Raw genomic sequence first — 22,500 nt, forward strand, 5'->3', positions numbered from 1 at the left:
AAAAAAAAGAAAGAGAGAGTAAACCACCTAGATTTTATAACCTCCTTGGCGGTCGTAGTAAACTTTAACATGTAGGGTCACTGGTGAACTAGCTTGAGGAATCATGATGTGGGATTGAAGGTCGGTTGAATCAAGATGGAGGAAGAGTATGAATAACAGTATAGCGACTCGAATACCTATCTATACCAGATTTGATAAGCAGGCAACGTTTCCAGTGAAATTTTCCCGCAATCCTCTTCGCGAGGGTGATCTGCCCGGCTTTAATCATACATGCTGCACCTGGCTCGCACTGATCTACAATTCTTAACACTTAAAAGAAAATCCAATTCTTATGCTTTCTCAACAGATGTTGCTGAATATGCTGTAATATGACTCCATCGCTTGACTCTTGTTCAGGGCAGTAGGGCCAAAAACAATACATTTATCAAAGGAATTATAAAAAAATATCCAAAACAGTAGTTATTAGTCAATTTAGATTAGATCTTGGCATATAGATGACATTGGAAAGCTCCTTTATACGTTTAAAAACGATATGAATAAAAGAAAAAAAACTATATGCCAAAAAGCTCTAAGATTCTTGTCAACGTCATTTCTTTACTTGGCTTCCTATTTATCACCTGATTTATAGCCTTCCACTAGCAAAATTGAATTCCTAAACCAGGATCTCTTTTGTATAGATCGTTACTTATAAAAAACACAAAGATTTTCGAGAAAAGGAATCTACGAAACATATTGTTGTAGTTCCGTACATGTGTGACCACTAAGGAAGCCACGTAAACCCGAACAGACACAACATTACTTAGCAGATTGAGAGCAAATCCGAGCGCATTACAACAGAATACAAAAGCGAAGAAAACTGCGCAGAGGAAAACACCAAACACATGGAAAAAGCTCGGATTGAAATAGAAAATTTAATGAAAGAATATTGTACAAAATAAAACAACAAAGGTTTTTCAAATATAGCAAATACTACTACAAGACCATCTTTTACCGGTGCAAAGCCTTACCTTCAAAAGTAGTACGAGGAAAAGAAAGGTAAAACATACCTGCACATTTTCCAGATGGCTGAAATGCCAACCAGTCTCTTTTAAAGTGTCCAATAACAAGGAGGAGCGCAATAAACGGCTTTAGAGGATTTAACCCCGTCGCGGTAATTAGAAACACCTTTCAAAACTTTGAACATCTATATGTAGGCCACGTACCTCAAAATAATGCTCGGGAAGATTCTGCATTAATAAAACCTTTTAACTTTCATGTTTATGGGAAAAAATGAGACTATTGTCTTAAAGAACGACGAACTCGTATAAACCAGAGCAATATGACATCTTAACAAGAATATGGATTTGGTTATACACATGAATTTTGAATAAAACTGTAAAGTGCCGTATTTTCTGTCATATTTTAACATCTTACAGTAAGAATCTTGTAATAAGCAACATTATTGGCAGCGATATGAAAGACATTTTTGAGCATAACCCGCTTTTGTTTACGCTGAGGACAAATAGAAAGAATGTGTATTGTGTCTCCCACCATCCCCCAGCCCAACTCAATCGCAGCAATGCATGCTTCCTTCTTATACGACGTTTGATGAGAATAGTCTTTCCTTCAATAATTTGTGCGTAATACATTAAAACCACTTCCATCATTAGCATGGTCTAGGACGCGTTCTTTGCCTGCAAATGTACGGAGACTCAATGTCTATTTAAGTCATCTGTATTTAAGAGATGAAGAGCACCGAAGTACCTTTTACTACTCCATTTATCGGTGACAAGAAACGACTGGTTGCCCAAAGCACCCCTTTGTGCAAAGGCGAATTAAGATATAATAGAAACCAACTGACCAGTCAAAATGAGGTATATTATTCAATATTTTAGTTAATAATACTTTAATGCATTCTACAAAATTCATATCAAAAGTTAGTTAGCCCCATAGTATCAAGTATTATTATTATTATTATTATTATTATCATTTGATGAGCTACAACCCTAGCTGGAAAAGAAGGATACTATAAGCACAAGGGCTCCAACAGGGAAAATAGCCCAGTGGAGAAAGTAAATAAGGAAATAAACAACTAGAAAAGCTTAAGAACAATAACAACATCAAAATAAATCTCCCATATATAAGCTATAAAAACTTCAACATAACAAGAAGAAGAGAAACAAGACAGAACAGCGCGCCCGAATGTACCCTCAAGCAAGAGATCTCTAACCCAAGACAATGGAAGACGATGGTACAGAGGCCATGGCACTACCTAAGACTACAGAACAATGGTCTGAGTTTGGAGTGTTCTTCTCCTGGAAGAGCTGCTTACCATAGCTAAAGAGTCTCTTCTACCCTTACCAAAAGGAAGTAGCCACTTAATAATTACAGAGTAGTAGTCAAACCTTCAGAGAGAAGAAGAATTGTTTGGTAATTTCAGGGTTGTCAAGTGAACGAGGAAAGAATAGAATGTGTAAAGAGTAGGCCAGACTATTCTGTGACTGTGTCGGCAAAGATGAAATGAGCGTAACAAGAGAGAGGGATCCAATGTAGCACTGTCTGACCAGTCAACGGACCCAATAACTCTCCAGAGGTAGTATCTCAACGGGTGGCTGGTGCCTTGACCAACTTACTACTGTTGCAAAATACATGGCACAAAGACATGAACACTAAGCAGCAATATTGTAGAGTAGGTTGATTTCTTCCTTTACCAATCCATCCTCTGACCCCAAGCTAAGCACAGTTCCCCTTTACAGCTGATTTAGCTCGGTAGAAAAATAGATAAAATCAAGCAACAAACCTAGCAAATGCAGATTCAGTACCACTAAGCCACGATTGACCACACTCCATATATATATATATATATATATATATAATATATATATATATATATATATAAAGCTCAATGTTTATCTGCATGTCTGTGTGTCTCTCTGTCTGTCTGTCCGCTATAGAAATAAAGCTGTAGACATTTAGATAAAAACAAACATATGGATCTTATATAACTTTTTCCTGTGTGGCAGATGATGCCGTATTCATTTAGCTCAGATCAATGGAAAGAGGTAAAGAGGGAAGAAAACCTATGAAAATTAAATACTTCCATAAAATCGAGAATGCCTGGCACCTTAGAATTTTTCAACGTTTTAATAATAATAATAATAATAATAATAATAGTAATAATAATAATAATAATGTACATACACACACACACACACACACACACACATATATATATATATATATATATATAAGGCATATCTCTAAAACTAAAAGTGTATTCTCATATGAAATTTTCCAAGGAAGATAATGGAAGTGGTCCCGAATCTCTAAGTGCACCCCTAAGGGAGCTATGGAGCAGACACCCATAACCCCCCCCCCCCCCCCACCACCACCACCACCCCCGCCTCGTAGAACTTCAAATATGTCCAATCTTACATAAAAACTAAAAGTGTATTCGTCTGTAAAATTTTCCGAGGAAGTCAATGGATGTGATCCCGAAACTCCAAGTGCCCCCCTAAAGGGTGCTATGGTGTGAGGAATCCCACCCACTTTAAACCTCAAATACATACACGTGTCTAAATTTTTGGGGAAGACAATTTAAGTGATCTGAAATCTATTAGTGCACCTTAAGAGAACTATGTGGGGTGGGGCAGAACCCTCCCCCCTTTAAAAATTCAGATAGAAGGAAGAGAACGGCGGCTACGCGTGAAGAAGACGAAGATCAAAGAAATTCTTACCTTGAAAATAATCAGCATAGAACTGCAGCACTAAGATATCAGAAATCAAGAAATAAAAGAATAACTTGACACCAGGCTAATCGACAAAAATCTATTGCTCAGTGAAACCAACGAACAAAGGAAGGAGCAGAGAATAATCACCATATTGATAGAGTGAGTCGTGCAGAAGTTAGAGCAAGTCCGTTTAATGCAGAATAATGGCGTCTTGTGCCTCCACCTATAACCCCAGACATAGTAAGAAACAGAAGAGATAGTACAAATTGGCTTGATGTCACTAAAATGTAATCACCGTGATGCTCTGAAATTATTATCATTATTATTACTTGCTAAGCTGTAATTACTAATAAAAGCAGATGCCTATAAGCCCTGGGGCCCAACAAGGGAAACAGCCCAGTGAGGAAAGGAAACAAGATAAAAATATTTATTTTAAGAACAGGAACCATTAGAATAGATATTTCCTATATAAACAATAAAAAACTTTAACAAAACTAGAGGAGAGAAATAAGATAGAACATGTGACCGAGTGTACTCTCAGGCAAGAGAACTCTAACTCAAGACAGTAGAAGACCATGGTACAGATGTAATGCAATACCCAAGACTAGAGAAAAATGGTTTGATTTTGGAGTGTCCTTCTCCTAAAAGAGTTGCTTACTATAGCTAAAGAAAAGGAAAGAGGAAAGTGGCCACTGAACAATTGCATTGCAGTAGTTAACCCCTTGAATAAAGCAAATTTGTTTGGTAATCTCAGTGTTGTTTTGTGTATGAGGACAGAGGATGATATGTAAAGAATAGGCCCGACTATTCGATGTATGTGCAGGCAAAGGGAAAATGAACCGTAACCAGAGAAGGATCCAATGTAGTACTGTCTATCCAGTCAAGGGATCCATAACTCTCTAGCGATAGTATCGCAACGGGTGGGAAGAAGAATAAGCCTCCTGGATTATGATGCAGTGGAGGGAATGTTCGGCTGACTTTGTTACACAGATCCTCTCCACCTTAACATAGAAAATGTTTCCTCTTCATAGTTGCACAGTTTCCACAAATGAGATATTGGATGATAAGAGTATCTAGGAGTTGAAGAAAAAAGAAAAAACAAAACATGGGGTTCAGAATAAGTCCATCACAGAGATAACTTACTGAATCGACCAATAGCATATACTGACATTGCTTTTTAAACTTACACCCGCTCAATGCCGGCTATCTCTTCTTGTACAGTATGCATATAAGTATATATATATATATATATATATGTGTGTGTGTGTGTGTGTGTGTATGTATGTATATATATATAATATATATTATATATATATATATATAGTATACATATATATATATATATATATATATACATATATAAAGATGTTCCTAATGAACAAATGCTCACATATGACATACAAAACACGGGACAGAATTATATTGCAAAATGATATTGAAGACACCCTATTTTGTGTCCCATCTCACATCGGAAAAAATAATAAATAGATCATCTTTTAATGTTTTTACAGAGAATCTGCGGGACAATTTCTTTATAAAAACTTAATTTCATGCTTTTCAGGACATTGATAGCCCTCATTACAAAGAACAATACTTGAGATTAAACTTTCGAAGGTTAAAGGACATCCTCAATTAGTTGATATTAGCAAATCTCTGATTTTGAATTTACTAATACGTTCAAAACTTAGTTTTTTTTGGTCGCTGCAACCTCACCATCCTTGTGACCTAAGGATGGGGTGTTTTGGGGAGTCTATAGGTCTATCTGTGAGTCATCAGCAGCCTGGCCCTTCTTGGTCCTAGCTTGGGTGGAGAGAGGGCATGGGCGCTGATCGGTCTCTAGGGCATTGTCCTGCTTAATAGTGCAACGTCACTGTCCTTACATCTGCCATTCATGAGTAACCTTCAAACCTTTAGACCTCATCACGAAGGCACCTACAATAAACCAAAGGCCACAAAATATAGACGGTTTATTTTTTAATAACTAACAGTAGCTTCCGTTTTTGCAAATACCAAACCGTATTCCATAAAAATTTCTATCGTTTTTAAAAAGAAACAAGTGCCAAAAATAGTTTTGAGATGAATTAATCCTTTCCCCCAACGTCGTAATATTTGAAACAACATTAAGGCAATGCTGCTAATATGTGTAAAAAGAATAAAAAAGAAAAATAAGCCAATGGGAGTAAAAACAAAAAGAGAGAAGTAAAAACCGAACAATAAATCTCCCCATCGATCGATGTAATCAGGAACGAAGGTCTTGAAAGGAAACCATTGTCAAGAAGATGAAAGAAATATCAACATTAGGCCTAACGTGTGCAGTACTTGGAATGTAGCAAATTTAATATAAGGGAAGCTTATTATGTCCTTTAAATGAAAGTAGAATTGGTTTCTTGTATGAGGAAAGTTACGATTCAGGACAATGTTAGCAATTTTGATGGAGAGAGAGAGAGAGAGAGAGAGAGAGAGAGAGAGAGAGAGAGAGAGAGCACTCCGAAAAAAATGAAAACAATGGTAGAATAACTATTAATATCGGCGGTGGAGACCAAAAATAGGCAGACGGGAGCCTTGGAGGACTCATTCAATCCCCACCACTAAAATCGTAGTCGTTGTCGTGTCCTGTGTTCACCGACAACCGAGGTTCCTTTGGTCGTCCCCTCCCACACTGTCGTGAATGTCACCAGCAGCAATTAAAGCCTTAAGTAGAATTCGATAACGCCTACTTCTAACGCAGTTGGATGGGATACTCAATCTTAATGTGTCTAATTGTAGAGTCAAAACGCGAAGTGCATGCTTTCACTTGCTCCATCATTCCTTTAGTCAACAATACAAGTGTCTGTATTGGAGAATTTATGAGAATTCTGGTCTACGGAGCTGAAGGAACAGTTCCTATAGCAGGCCACTGATCCTTTGACATCTCGAAGCTCACTGCAGAGGAAATTCTTATACTCCTGAACAGCCGAGGGCTTCCTAATCAATATTTTATTTACTATTTCAGGCGAGGCCTTACATATGCCTATTGCTATGCTTTATTACACAATAAGCTAAAAATTTCAAATTTTACAACGTTTCATAACAGTAAGTATTAAATCAAATAACGCGAAAGGGTGTGCAAATACAAAAGCACTGCATTTTCATGCGTTAGAGAAACTTGCCGCAAAGATCAATATAACAGTGATGAAATATATTTGGAAGTATAACTAGAGTTCACCGATCTGGCGAATTTCACTGGAACACAAATTTATTGCGGCGCATATTATGGTAAAAACTCAGGACCCAGGTAAAAGGTGAAAATCCTCTTACAATAGATAGATATCGTCAGACGATAAAAATGTAGAATTCTGTCGCAGACAAATGGGACTGGAGCCAGTTTTAGTACCATTCTAGCAGACTCGAATGTAAAAGGAGTCTGAAAATAAAAGGGAAGATTTTGAATAGTATGAAAATTAAAAATTTAAATCTTGCACTTTGAAATGACATTAAGATGGATGCCGTTCAAGTTCCATATGGCATTATCAAATTTCATAGTTAAGAAAAACAAATGCAAAAAATCTATCCGAACACGTTCACTTAAAACTTTTGTTGTTGCCGTGCTTACTTGAAAAACGCTTAATTTCGGTCTTCTGTTCGGGTCACTGATCAATGCTTTTCGCATCCCTCATGTATCATTGATATTACCTGGGCTCCAAACGAATTAAAAATGTGTTCATCACATATGGAAAGTTTTGAATGTATATTGATGAAAATTAATTTCGGAGGATTAGAGTGCACAATAAAAATTGGCAAATAATTAAGTATAATACATAATAACAAAATGTACTAGATCTTTGAGGGAAACTGAAGGCGCATAATTATGGTTATTTCTGCACATAGATATATGAAAATATATAAATATATGTATATATGCTTTTTTACTAAATCACCTTTTCTTGAAGGATGTTGCTAAAAGAGGGCTAAAAGAGTTAGTCTCCTCGTATATTAGTAAGTGGGACGGGTCAAGTTGCTATCCTCGCGCCTCTCTCTCTCTCTCTCTCTCTCTCTCTCTCTCTCTATCTATCTATATATATATATATATATATATATATTTATATTTATATACAAATATATCTACATATATAATATAGATAGACAGATAGATTGATAGATAGGTAAAGGCAGTTTATATATATATCTATATATATATATACATATGATACTTTACCCTTCATTCCGGAGCTTTAGATTTAGAAATGTATCTAAGCATTATGTTGGAACTTTACGAACGAAAACTGCCAGACAAGGGGAAATCAAGATACTCGAGTCAAACTTTGCAAAGACTTACGTTTCCAACCGGATACCGTACCATCAATATCAATGTAACTTTCAAAAGTCTGCAATCTATACAGACAGACAGACAAAAGTCTGCCTCATGAGAGAGAGAGAGAGAGAGAGAGAGAGAGAGAGAGAGAGAGAGTTGATATAAATCCAACATTAAAATCCTACTTTTCACCTTAATCGTTTCCATGACAGGAGAATTAACGGGATCCCGAAAAGAATCTTAGATGAAATGATGTTTCCATCAGCTAGCATTTTTCATTCAAAATGCTTACCAAATGTCACAGAAAGGTGGTGATTATGAGAACTTGAATTTGTGCTGGCCATCTGGCAGCGATTTGATATCCGTTACGAATTCGTCAATTAAGATCTATCTGATCATAGCACAGACATTCTATTACTTGGGTATTTCCAAGACTTCATTTTACATTGAAGCGTCATAGCAACTCGTATCGAATGGGACAAAACTGAGCTACGAAAAAGAACAAACTAAGACAATATAACTTTAACAAAGAAACAGACTAATTTTTATAAGGTTTATAGAAAACAATACAAGTGATATGCAAAGTAAAACAGCCATCGTAAAAGGGCAATAAATTCCCAAGCTATTAAAATACAAGGTGTGAAAATTATGCAAAAGTATAAACAGACAAAAAACAAGAACAAGTTATGAAAACGAAGAAAATTAGCCTTCAATAGCCTACCCAGTATGAGAAAATAAAGAACGGAAATCCCCACATTGCTGCCATCATCTGGCGATGCCAGTTTTAACTACATGTAGTGCAGAAGAGTCTGCCGACATTTTCCTACTTATCTCTGACAATAGCCGTGATTCATGGGCGCTTCCTAGTACACATGAGGGGAGACACATATCACTAGCTTTAAGGAACACAGGCTTGCTTATGGAGAGAAAAGTACTTCAACGTCAATTGGACTCCTATATGATTATGTACAGTAGGTGGGATAAAACAAAAAAGACAGAAACAAATGAAATGGATAATACGAATAACAAGATTTGCTTTCAAGTGTAAAAGTCATCCTATTAATAAGATAAGCAACTCTTAGGAACCATGCCAATGATAGCAGTCAAAAGATATTAGATTTACGTGCCAAGAAAAATGGAGTAATAATTATAATCATCTGAGCTTTTTTTCTGGCTCGCCAAGTGGCATGCATAATCCTACATAAGACAATTGTTCAAGATATGCAACAACTAAACTTGCTTGATAAACGGGAGAGAAACTTAATATAATTTCAATGTACTCGTGACACACTGAGATCGAGATTCATGTTGGCAAACTATAACAACAACTGCAATCACAATGATGATAGTACAAATTAAAAATAAAGACATAATGAACAGGAATAGGTGTAAAAATAAACGAGGGTAATAACCTCTTAAATCTCAGACGGAGGAAATTCCAACCCCTGTCATCACGTTCAGATATATTGCCTTTTCAGAAGTAGGTCATGATAACAGGCTATGGATAAGATCAAATACTATTAAGAGCAACAGTTAAAAAAAAAAACGAGGAAGACCTGTAGTTTTTATTATTGCAGGCGATTAAAAAGACCAGCAATACCTGAACAGAAAATAATGAGAATTATTCAACTTTATTAAATTGATAAATTAGAAAACAAGGTCATTAAGAGGTTACCAATGTAACACGCAAAGGCACCAGAAAGCCTATTCTCAGTGAAATTTACGGAAAACTATATTTAATCCTTTTTAATTCTAAAATTGACACTGAATGATTTACTGTATCGTCTACGTGAGAATACAAGGCTTTTCTTTATGAATAATAAAAACGAGATAGATTTTTCCTCGAAAACACTTTTGTACTTCTCAAAAGAGATTTTTTTTTTAAATCCAAGAGATAATACCTTTTTTCTCTCAAAAGTTTCGTCTCTACTTTTTGGTTTAAATGATTCTTATCTTTTATTAATCCTTAAATGCTAGTTTTCATCATCTCTCTCTCTCTCTCTCTCTCTCTCTCTCTCTCTCTCTTTCCATGAAATTTTATTGACAGTTTTTAATCATCATGCTACCATCTTTTCTCGTGAAAAAATGTTCCTGTATTTTAAAAAGAAAAAACTTTATTTTTCAAAAACTTTTTCTAAAGGCGGCCGATGTTAATCTCTTCTTATCAATGTAACATTTTATTTTTAATTGTTCAATATATTTTCCAGTTACCTCATCTCTGCAGTACTTATTGCAGAGCAATTTTTTCGTGAAAATTTTGAAAAGACTCAGGTTCAATTTTCCCCAGGGCTTGAATAATAATACTTTAAATGAGAGTGCACCGTTCTTTTTTAGGCGTTCGGAAACTAGTGTAACGAGGAAATAAAAAACAACTTCATGACCACATAGAATATATCTTATTTTAGAGAAATTCAATTTGTATAGAAGAAAATGATTAAAATAAAAATTGTAAAAAATAAGACCAATGGCGATTACGATAATTATCATGATCATAAAATCATAGATTCACCATCACATATTCCCATTGTCTGCTAATTTCAAGTTTATTGGATCGTAATTCATGGACGGTTGAATTAAAAAAAAAACCGTCCTACAACCCTCCCCAATTCAGCTCTCTCACACAGCCACCGACGGCTTTATGTACTCCTAACATAAAAGCCTAGCACTCGGACCAAATGGATCGGAAAGAAAAATATAGAAATAAAAAAAATTACTCCACTAAGCCTTTTTATTCTATATATATATATATATATATATATATTTATATATATATATATATATATGTATATATATACAGTATATATATATATATATATATACAATATATATATACATATAGTATATGTATATATATATATATATATATATATTCTCTGAGAATATTTACTAAAGCGAAAGACAATTTTTTTACAGTAGCGTAGAGTTTGAAAAAGTGGAATACTCATCTGGCGTATGAATTTAGACATTTGAAAAACTTGGATGGCCAGACTCTTATTTATTAATCTGTTCATAATGATATCTTCCAGCCATAAACGTGTTAATATATACACTTATATATATGTGTGTGAATATATATATAAATATATGTATATTTACAGTATGTATGCATATATATAAGTATATATACATATATATATATATATATATACACGTATATATATATATATATACATATATATATATATGTATATATATATATATATATATACATACTGTATATATATATATATATATATACAGTATGTATATATATATATATATATATACATCTACAGTATGTATATATATATATATATATATATTTATATATATATATATATATATACATACATATGTATCTTATATATATATATATATATATGTATATATATATTGTATGTATGTATGTACGTGTAAGTACACATAAACATACATGTCTGTGGCGGGAGAAGATATCACATAACTAATCCTAAATATAAGCCCGCCAGCCCAAGTTTTATTGTTAAACTATATTTACGCATATATACATACATACCGAATGACTATCAGTCAGTCACTGAATAAAGCTTACTTATCATGTTGCTGCATTGAAATACTTATTTGTGCTGTCAATAAAATATTCAATACATTCTAGTGTTTGTCTCTTTTGAGCAATGTCAATATCGTATCATGTGTCAATCGGCAAAAGAACTACTTTCTCTCTCTCTCACTCTCTGCTTCTCGGTATTTGTGTATATCTGTGAGACTCCCTCTTTTTATTTTCTCTCCCTCTCCTTCTCTTTCTAAACAAGCGAAACACTATTCTGATCGTTGTATTCCAACAATTCCTTCCCATTTTAGCAGACCCTTCTTTCACAGAACCATTCTTTATTCACTTCCCTCTTGGAGGAGCGAAATATCAGAGCAACCTTCACGCCATCTTGGAAGTGACAACCTTAGGAGCTGCTGTGCAGTTAGCCCCACTCTCTCCTCCTTCTGCTGTTGCATCTTTTGACCGTAGTCTTCATCGCTCAATATTTGGTCTTGTGTTTCAACCTCTAAATTTAACTATTCTTAATCCTTACTTCCTCTTGATCCTATACACTCTTAGCTAAGACTCATCTTAATGAATCTTCACTCACTTATTTGACTAAACTAGAAAGCCTCTTGGTTTTAACAATGATCAGTAATATGTATAAAACTCTTGACCTGTGAAACACCAGAATCAACATATATCCTCAAAATGGGAATGCTCTGGCGGCCTACAAGATTCTACTGCCAAGATAACACCGTCTTTCTGGATACATTATTTGGTGCCGGTTCCTCTTCCCATCAAGTAAGCCATCCCAGTCTCTGTCCCCACCTTGAATTATTTGGTCTCCTTTACAGGCACTGCAAGGATTCATTCTTTTTCTTTATCACAGTCATTCGTTTGCCGAATAATAACGGAATGTTCTATTGCAACAAAATTTCTCCTTTCGTTCTTTGAATGTCTGTTTTGTTTACTAACATAGCATGACTGCGTCAACATTCTTCTATTTACAGGAAAACCATCTTACAAGTATTTCATACAAACACACACACACACACACACACATATATATATATATATATATATATGCATATATACACACACACATATATATATATATATATATATATGTATACATACATAGGCTACTACATACATACATACATACATACATACATACATTAGAAACATATATACATACTAACACACAATTAAAAGTGAACACAGAGTAGAAAAAATACCCAAAATGAATTATATTACACAAGTAGCCTAGAAATTCCAGCCCTGTGTGATTATTTCCATTCGACATAATTATTACATTGATAACATTGTACTGATTTAAGACAGAAATCGGCATTTGACTCTCCAAACAACATAAAACTTCACGAAACAAAACATTAAAAAACTCTAACGTCCTGTGCTTTGAAATTCTGATAATTTTACCTAATAACAATATTTAGGCAAAACTGTCACGTATATATACACGGAAAATACATGTAAAAGGGATTGTAAATATAGAATTTGATACCTTTGGCATTACAGTGATATATATACTGTATACATATTATATATATATATATTATATATATATATATATATATATATATATATACGTGTGTGTGTGTGTGAGCGTGAGTGTATTATGGTCAGCTGGTGCAGGCGCTCTTTATTTACTTATTTATTCAATTATTCAAATCTCTTGCAATATAAGATAAGAACTTCATACCTGCAATTACTGGACATATCTCTTTAAGAATACAGCAGAACCATTGTAAATATAAACACGTAAACCTTAATGATTAAACATATTCAAATCTCAGATCATTCTTATTTCGAGCTGGAAAAAAGTTTCTATATTGAATATTCCCTGGACCAACGAATCTCTCGTAAGGTTAGGTCAGGGCATAGAAGAAAAACTTCTATGTATTCCCACATTTATAGTCTGGCATTTTGATACAATCAGATTGGATGAATAATTCAAAAGATTAATGAATCGGAACGAAAACTAGTCGTATAGTTCACCGATGTATCCTGGAGGACGTTATAATTATTCAGCAGTATATCCAGACCCCCGACTGGGAGAAAAACTCCCTCCTCATAATTATACCTGATAATAACGTCAACAAAAATTTGAATCTCTTGGTTAGTTTCCTTCCACTGATGCAATTTTTTCTTTTTTGCTTCGGTGACAGAAATCATTAAATATGGGCCGAAAGAAATGAAAACAGTTTGCACATAATTACTTACAAGGCTCTCAGATGTAAGTTACTCTGTTTTTTATAGGCGTGTAATACTGATTTTAGATACTGCTTCATTAATCCTGACGTCAGCCACATTAGTTCATATCTCTGGATATCATCTCTTTCATCAAACAGGTTTACACAGCATACACTTTCTTTATAAATACTAGTCAAGATATGTGAATTATAAGATCAGGTAGAAATACATACACACACACACACACACACACACACATATATATATATATATATATATATAAATATATGGTTTTATATACATATATATATATATATATATATACATATATCGTGAGCAGAAAGATTGCCTAAAGACGTAATGCCTAAGGACATAATACCTAAGGATGAAATGCCTAATTCCTAAACAAGGACAAAATGCCTAACAGACATAATACATAATAGACAAAATGCCTAACATACAAAATGCCTAATGGGCAAAACATCTTAAAAGGGATAAAAACGAAGTGAACTATATAGCTTAGCACTCTGTAGAGTACTGACCTCGGCCAAGGCGGCTTAGTTTACTTCATACTGCTATGAAATTCAATGACTCCTTGTTAGAGTTTGTCTAGCATATATTTGGCATTAAGGAGGACTTATAGATAACACCTTTATAAGATAAGAAATATCAAGGGACTCAAGGATAGAGAAAAAAAAACCTTGTAACAAAAGTGTTTTTATTAAATAATTACTCTTTAAAACATAATACAGACTAAGATCTCAGTTTTCTTAAGAAAAAAAGAAAAAAAAACATATAACAGAATGAATATAAATTTATCTAATCATGAATAGGTTATTTACCAGAATTGAAGAAAATTAAAAAATCATGTGCCATAGCCCTTAGAGAGGATAAACCTTCAATTATTGTAAGTTGCATGAATTTTTTGGATCCGTTCATTTACTCGAATATATTTCTTATTAACTTTTTTCGATATTTGCATCTAACAATAAACTCGGTACTTGCTTGTTCAGTTTTGATTTTTTTTTACAAGCTTAGCGAGAGTTGGGTGAGTAATTGGAACTCCTTTGTCAAAAGCATGGTGCCATCCTTCTAAAGAGTTCATAGTTCTTGGCAAATTTGATTCAATTCTATGGTACACATTCCACATTTGAACATCGAAGGTTGGGAGTCTTCGTCGACATCCCTGAACTATTCTGAGCCATGTGATTTCAAAATATTCAAAGAATTCACTCAGAATTTCATCAGTTTCGTGGTCGATTGAAGTAAAAAAATTTGTAAAAAGATCAGCCACATCCTCTGGAGTAACAAAAGCTAAGGCTTGTATTTGTTTGATTATGAAAGTATTGTCATTATTTGTGTACCAGCGCTAGAGACCAAGATTTTGTATTTTGCGCCAAAGACATTGACTGAAATGAAAGAAACAGCCATTGACTGAAGTATTTGGAAAAGATTTCTTTAAACTTTTTATTGCTGCTTGTTCATAATCAAGAGTCACAGACTTTGGGAGAAGGCTCTGCTCTTTGACTGTAAGATCTTTACTAATATCGATTATTTTTTCAAAATTGCTAAATAAGATCATTTTGCCTGGAAGGCATCTTGTCCATAAAAACATTTTGTATATTAGGCATTTTGTCCATTAGGCATTATGTCTGTTAGGCGTTTTGTCCGTGTTAAGGAATTAGGCATTCTGTCCTTAGGCATTATGGCATTAGGTATTCTGACCTACTACCATATATATATATATATATACTGTATATGTTTATATATACATATAAATATGTTTATATATATATATATATATATGTATATATATATATATATATATGTATATATACTTATATATATATACATACAGTATATATATATATATATATACATATGTTTATGTGTGTATATATATGTATGTGTATATATATATATATATATATATATGATATATATATATATATATATATATGGATTAAAGAATTGATGCATAGATGGATATGAAGATGCAACGTTTGCATTATCGATTACACGTCTTGGTTAAATAATTTCTAAAAATTAAACATTTAAAATTTCTACGATAAAAACCTAAAGTATGACCACCGAAGGGTAAAAATTTTAGCATCTGCGGAAAGCATGACCAAAATCCATACACATTTTACCATAGATCCGATCTTAAGGCCGGTGTCGAAGGGAAACATTATCAGTATTTCTTCCTTGAATATATATACTGGAATTCTCTAGTAAATAGTGAACAGTGGAGTCCACCATGAGGCTACACATGCTTAAATCTATGTCACGTTAGAAGAAATGAGAGGTTAACATTCATAAGACAATACATCTAATCAAAGCTATAAACATATTTGATAACCAAAAGAATTTGTAGAGAGAGAGAGAGAGAGAGAGAGAGAGAGAGAGAGAGAGAGAGAGTACTCTGATCTGTCCAGTTTATATATAACTAAGAAACACGTGCGTTAGCGTAAACATTATTATTAGCCTTGACTGAAGAGGAACGAAAGCATTGCATGAAAGCATGCGAACCTCTCATCATGACGCAAGCAATCGATGCCTGAAGAAACTCTAAATGTTACGCCTGACCCACATTCGTTCCAGGATTGTAATTGATTTTCTAGTTTCGCGTAATAATGCTTCCGATTAAATAGTTCTTGGTAAGGTGGAAAAATTATAACTCACCCAGAAAATACTTGGAACTGTATATTCTCTTCTATAGCTCCAGTCTCCACATTTCAGATCAAAAGATATCTTTCATCTGGTCACACAAACGTTCAATGCCTCTCTCTCCTCTAACTAAACTATTTATTATGAATAATTAAGACACACAACAATAGGAAATATTTTTTTTATAACTGTCTGACCACTTAAATAAAGGGGGTCACAATCAAGACAGAAAGCCTTAGTTCAGTATTAGTATTGTTGCTCAAGAACTCTGCGTCAGTTACATTTTATTTCACGAATATTACATTGCGATCGGTACAGTCGCTAAGATGCTCCTTGTCTCATTCATGCTATCTTCCACAAACAAGAGAAACCTGTTGTTTTCCTTAAATGGACATCAGTAATCCAAAAAGTAAAAATTCCAATGTATTTTACCCTGAAACATAGTAATAGACAAATAGCTAGACTGAAACATGAACTGGACCCCAGAAAGCCTCCTCAATACTAATGCTAGTGACTAATTGGTTCTGTAGGTGACTGAATAGGACTTGTGTTGCATCAAGGCCTACAATATGGCCCATTGAGAATTCTCCTTTCAAACCAGATTCTCATCGGTAATGTAGCCCAATAAGATGGATGCAATGGTCTTCACCAAGTTTTGGTCATAGCAGAACAAAAGGTATCCGTTTCACATCTAACGAATCTATGAAACTATATATATATATATATATATATATATATATATATATATATATATATATGACGCAAATATGCAATACATACATATAACTCTGTCTTCCCTCCCATTAGATTTTATGTATCTGTATCTGTATGCAAAAATGTAACAAGAAAATTCAATTTTTATCAATATTTGTGAATTCAGGCTACTTCAAACATGTCTTGGGAGGTCACATAGTTCAAAATGTTAATCATTCTATGTATAACTTGGTACATTACTTAGATGTCGTGAGATTTTTCTTCATCGCCGATGTTCTTCTAAGCTAGGAAACTTATCCTTATACCTACATTGATCAACTCGTACCTCCCTCTTAGACAGGACTGAATAAAAGGCAACTCATTCCTCTTGATCCTCTTTTTCTCTACCACAAGGCGACCTGACTGTCCCTTATCGACAAAGTACTGGTTTGGTCCTTAAATCATCATGATAAAAAAGACTACCTACTCTCACATTTACTCTGAGAAACTGTAAAATCCTTGGACTGTTTATTTCACTGACTACGCCATCCTGCAGCCAAATATCAAAATTCTTTTAAAAATCCCTCCGTAAAACATGTGCTCTGTTCCATAACATCCTCTACGCATTCTCCACAGCCGTTTAGGTATGGCTGTATCATTCTACTTATTTATGCATGATACTCAAAAGGTGATCGTCTTTTCTCATCCCCACTCGAGTCTTGGAAAATGAATACCCCCCCCCCCAAAAAAAAATGAATTAAATAATCCTGATTTTGTCTAAGAACAACGAAAGATAACAATAAATTAGAAAATCAAGCGATGACTGTTAAAATGGAGGCGTAATCAAATGACCGACATACAGACTGCTTAAGACTGTTTGAAAGAGGTAAAAGCCTGTACTTTAATGTATACAAGGCAGCGTCCGTTTCTTTTAATCCCTGGCATTTGCATGAAGGAAAAGAATATAGGCAATTAAAGAAAGGTCTTCTGATACGACAATAAAAGATACATGATCGCGCTACGATAATCGAGTATTTTGATGAACCTAAATTTACATAAATTCAGAAAAACCAACATTGAATTCCATCATACCAAAGAAGTTATAGAAATAAGATTTGCTTAATGTGATGCTAAATTATGGAACCGTAAAAGAGACATACACGAGAAAAAATTCTACATTATATTTTACCAATTTCAAAGTCTGTACTCCCAATTAGCAACTAATACAATGACTAGAATTCTTATATGTCATAACGCAAAATTTACAAGTATACTATAAATCAACAATTTTCAAGCCCGTAATTCTTGAGTGTTTAGACTCTCTCTCCAAATATGAAAAGACGATGCGAGGTACTATTATTTTACTACTGTCACATAACATGATACTAGTAACATAAATATCTACTGCTCTAAATTAGCCGTCATGAAAAACAATCAAGGGAAAATACACCCAAAATGTTATAAACTGATAATTTATTGGAAATATAGCATCATTATAATTAAATATTCCAGAAAGACAAACATTGAGAGAGAGAGAGAGAGAGAGAGAGAGAGAGAGAGAGAGAGAGAGAGGCTAATTTGTTTTTCCTCTTTAATAGTTTACAGACAGTGTACGCCACTGAAAATAAACACAATCTCCACTAAATTTCTTGTTTCTCTATAGTCATATTTCTCCCTTCTAGTTGTTTTAGAAATGAAAACAAACACTTACTTTCATCTGTGAGATCAATTATCGCTTAACAAGCATAGGTAGACAAATTTCAGTAAATACGAAAAGGAATAAACCATTATAGATGCACCAATTCAAGGAACGACAATCCCGAAAGCGACGTCCCTGATTTAGAGCTTTGCGATCCCACATACTGGTGCTGTCTAAACAATACATCGAGCAACACTTCGTTTCTAAATCTCTCTTAAAACAAGAAAAAGTTCTACTTCGAAGTCTTAACAAAATAAAGCTCAACGACGTTAAAGATAATATAAATGGAGAATAATACTCCTTAACTAGCTTTATTTTTTCTATAAGTCAAACTCTCTTTTCTGTCTTTGGCCTCGCAAAAGGTCCCAAGAAAAACAAGCTTTCTACTGGCAACAAACACCCCATTAACCTTAATTTCATAATTACGAATATAATGGGTATACCCTCTAGCATTTCCTCTTCTCTCTTTCTTCTCCAAGAAAAAAAAATAAAATACAAAAAGTAAGAGGTTTTGTTGTTTGCCTGAGTATTTCATCAAATGACCCTGTGCTCTTTCGTCTTTGCTTTCTTCCCCGCTCTCTATTAAAAGAGCCGTCGGCAGGCTGTTTGTTATCCCATAGTTCCGTTTGCTTGCTCGACTCTCAGCCAGTCTTATGAGCGGCAATCTCTACTGTGCTGCATTACTTCGCGATACAAAAGGGGGCTTGGTTGGGAGAAGCCATGGTCTCCTTTTCCATTGATTTCGATATCATTCTAACTGATGGTTCGATAACCTTTATTCAATTTCTTTGACGTTCATTGGAAGAAAACCTACAAGAAACTAAGATAATACGAACATTTTTCGTGACTATGTTTTTTATTAAAGTAAGTGTGCATTGCAGTTCCGTCAAACTTTGGCTGAAAAAGGAAGTTAAGTACTAAACAAGTTAACGACAGCGACTCGACTCTTTCGTGGCAACATTCTATCATACTCCCAAGTAAAATATTCTGCTTTACACCATTCCAACAATTTAAACCACTTCGCATGCCTGTATGCTATAGGAAATCGAAATCTTAGTCGTAAATTTGATGCAAGCACAAGTATAATAATCCATATACAGCAATAGTACGAATGATACTTGACAACAAAATACAGATGTTTGCTTCCTCAAGGTATTCAGTAGTGTGTCACTTTGAACTTTATCGATTTTATTCTTGATTCAGAATTTGTGAAATACTAAAAGGTGAAATTGCATGTGCATGCAAAAATCCTTTATTGAATGTGTTGGTTATTGCAACGCTTGGAAGTAAATGCAAAATAGAGGAACAAGTAAAATACATTTTTTATTCTTTTCCACAAAAGCTCATAGCGTTTGGAAAATAGTGACGCGAGCAAAGTTAAAACGCTCCAAAACCACTTCGTTTATCAAAATTTCCAAAGAAGAATTATATTCGTAACTTGCTCCTTTTTCGCCCAATTTCCGGTATAGCGACCATTCATATGCTACATTACCAACCATTTAAAAATGACAAGATACAACATCTTAGTGATAACATTTTCTGCTTATTTTCTATAAATTTACTTATTGGTCTTGTGTATTAATACCAAGGTTGAAAATAATAAATACTCATGTGAGTGTAAAGTATGGAGCACAAGCAACCGTTTGATGGATACTCGATGATAAAAGTTACCATTAAGCCTATTCTTGTAACAGTAACCTACACATTTCTTGGTTATCTATTGATAAATGGGCTAGACGTAGCCAATCTGTGATGGAAGAGTTGATTTGGTTATATTTGCCCAAAATGTCAACAACTCTCCAATTATGGCCTACATACGCTAAGCTCCTTCAACTTAACCAGGCAAGGTCAATCTGGGAAATCTGCACACTCACAATTCCCCAGTTACAGTCTCACCGTTGTTACCTTGTTAACTTTAGTTTTTAATCTATATTCTAATAAGGATGAACCACGTCTCTAAATCCTCCATCAATCTGTTTTACGGAAAGCTAAGGGATTTGTCCATTTTTCTTATTACTATCTAGTGGAATTTAAACTCAGAAAATTCGCATATTGTTGATCTGGCCATGTAGCCTATGACAAGAAAACCGCACCTTTCTCTATTACCCAGAATTTTAAATCGTGGTTCTACCTTTTGTCGCAGTCCATATTTTGCTGACTTATTTGACAAATCGAGTCACTTTTGAAAAATGGAATTCATGGATTATCATTTTTAGTCTGCAATGCTAAGATCAACTTTTTTTTTATAGTATTTTCATTCAAAATGTAGATTTATTGAAATAATGTTAACTCAAATTTCATTACTTTCGTGGTACTAATTCACCGCTTACACCAGCGCTTTTTGTTATTGTCAGTATGTCGCTCACTAGGTGTGTCAAAGAGTTTTCCAATTCTTAACCATATTTGTATGCATAGTCTTTAAAGCTTCAGTATTTTATCAAATTATATTCCGTTTCGCTTGTATTAGAATTGTTGCGTTTTATGACTAATTTACGTATCATTCCAAGAGCAAGATGTACTGGAGTGGAATATGAACGCATGACCCTGAAATTACACGTTATGCAGAGATAAAAATATGCCCTTTCCGATTAATGCCTTCAGAACTTAAAATAGATAAGGATAAACCATTTGATGGACCAAAAATAATCTAATAAGGTATTTGAATTCGCGGTCACGTTTTAACTGAATAAGATCCATCTTTCTGCGAACAGATGAGTAAATAATGATCGGGGATATGCCAAGATTTAAAAAGAAAAAAAGAGAAAAAAAATGTCCATCTAAGATACTAGCTACTTATCAGAATAGCCTGTGCGCTTCCCATGCTGCAATGGCTGCATCACAATCTTATCTTAATAGCCGATTGCGTTTTAGAGATTTTTTTCATAACACACCGTCACTTCCAATTAGTGTTATCACCAGTAGTTATGGGCTAAGTAAGGAACAATATTGGACTATGCTGATAATAGCGGCAGCAGTAAAGAGCAATTACTCTGAAAGGGCTAGGATTATATTCTGATAGAACAGATTACTAATAAACATTAAAGTTATACAAATAAAGCAAAATCCTAACAGGATGAAAATACTCTACCTTACCAAATTTTCAACGTAACCCGAGAGTTATTTTAAGATATCTTATATATTGAAAATAGATGGAAAATTATAGATAGTATCATTATGACGTTTCTTTTAAATTCGTATTTACTTAATTTGATATCCGTAGTAGTTATTAGACTAGGCCCTTTTACGCAATCATACTTCTATCTTTATGAAAATCGACATATGCGTATCACAGTGTTATGAAAAAGCTTCAACTATAGAACCTAAGATGTGTGCTATAGAACGAGTCTCTCCACTTGACATTACCAAAGTGAATATCTTTAATCAATGTGTCATCAATTTGTGCATGATGTAATTGATGAATAAAAACACTTTAGTGCTCATCTTTATAAAACCTTGTAGAAAGGGATCGTATTCTTTTGAATAAGATCATTTGTGATATATTGAAAATCTAATTATTGAATTTCAAATATTCTGTATATACTTTTGATTTATTGCAATAGCCACTTGACCCCACGCAGTCCCTTTGCTCTAGCAGAGAGAGAGAGAGAGAGAGAGAGAGAGAGAGAGAGAGAGAGAAAGAGAGAGAGAGAGAGAGAAAGAGAGAGAGAGAGAGAGAGAGAGAGAGAGAGAGAGAGAGAAAGTTGGACAGTCATACTTTTCTGCCAATCACTTG

Source organism: Palaemon carinicauda, chromosome 2, assembly GCF_036898095.1.
Source record: "Palaemon carinicauda isolate YSFRI2023 chromosome 2, ASM3689809v2, whole genome shotgun sequence".
Lineage (NCBI taxonomy): Eukaryota > Metazoa > Arthropoda > Malacostraca > Decapoda > Palaemonidae > Palaemon > Palaemon carinicauda.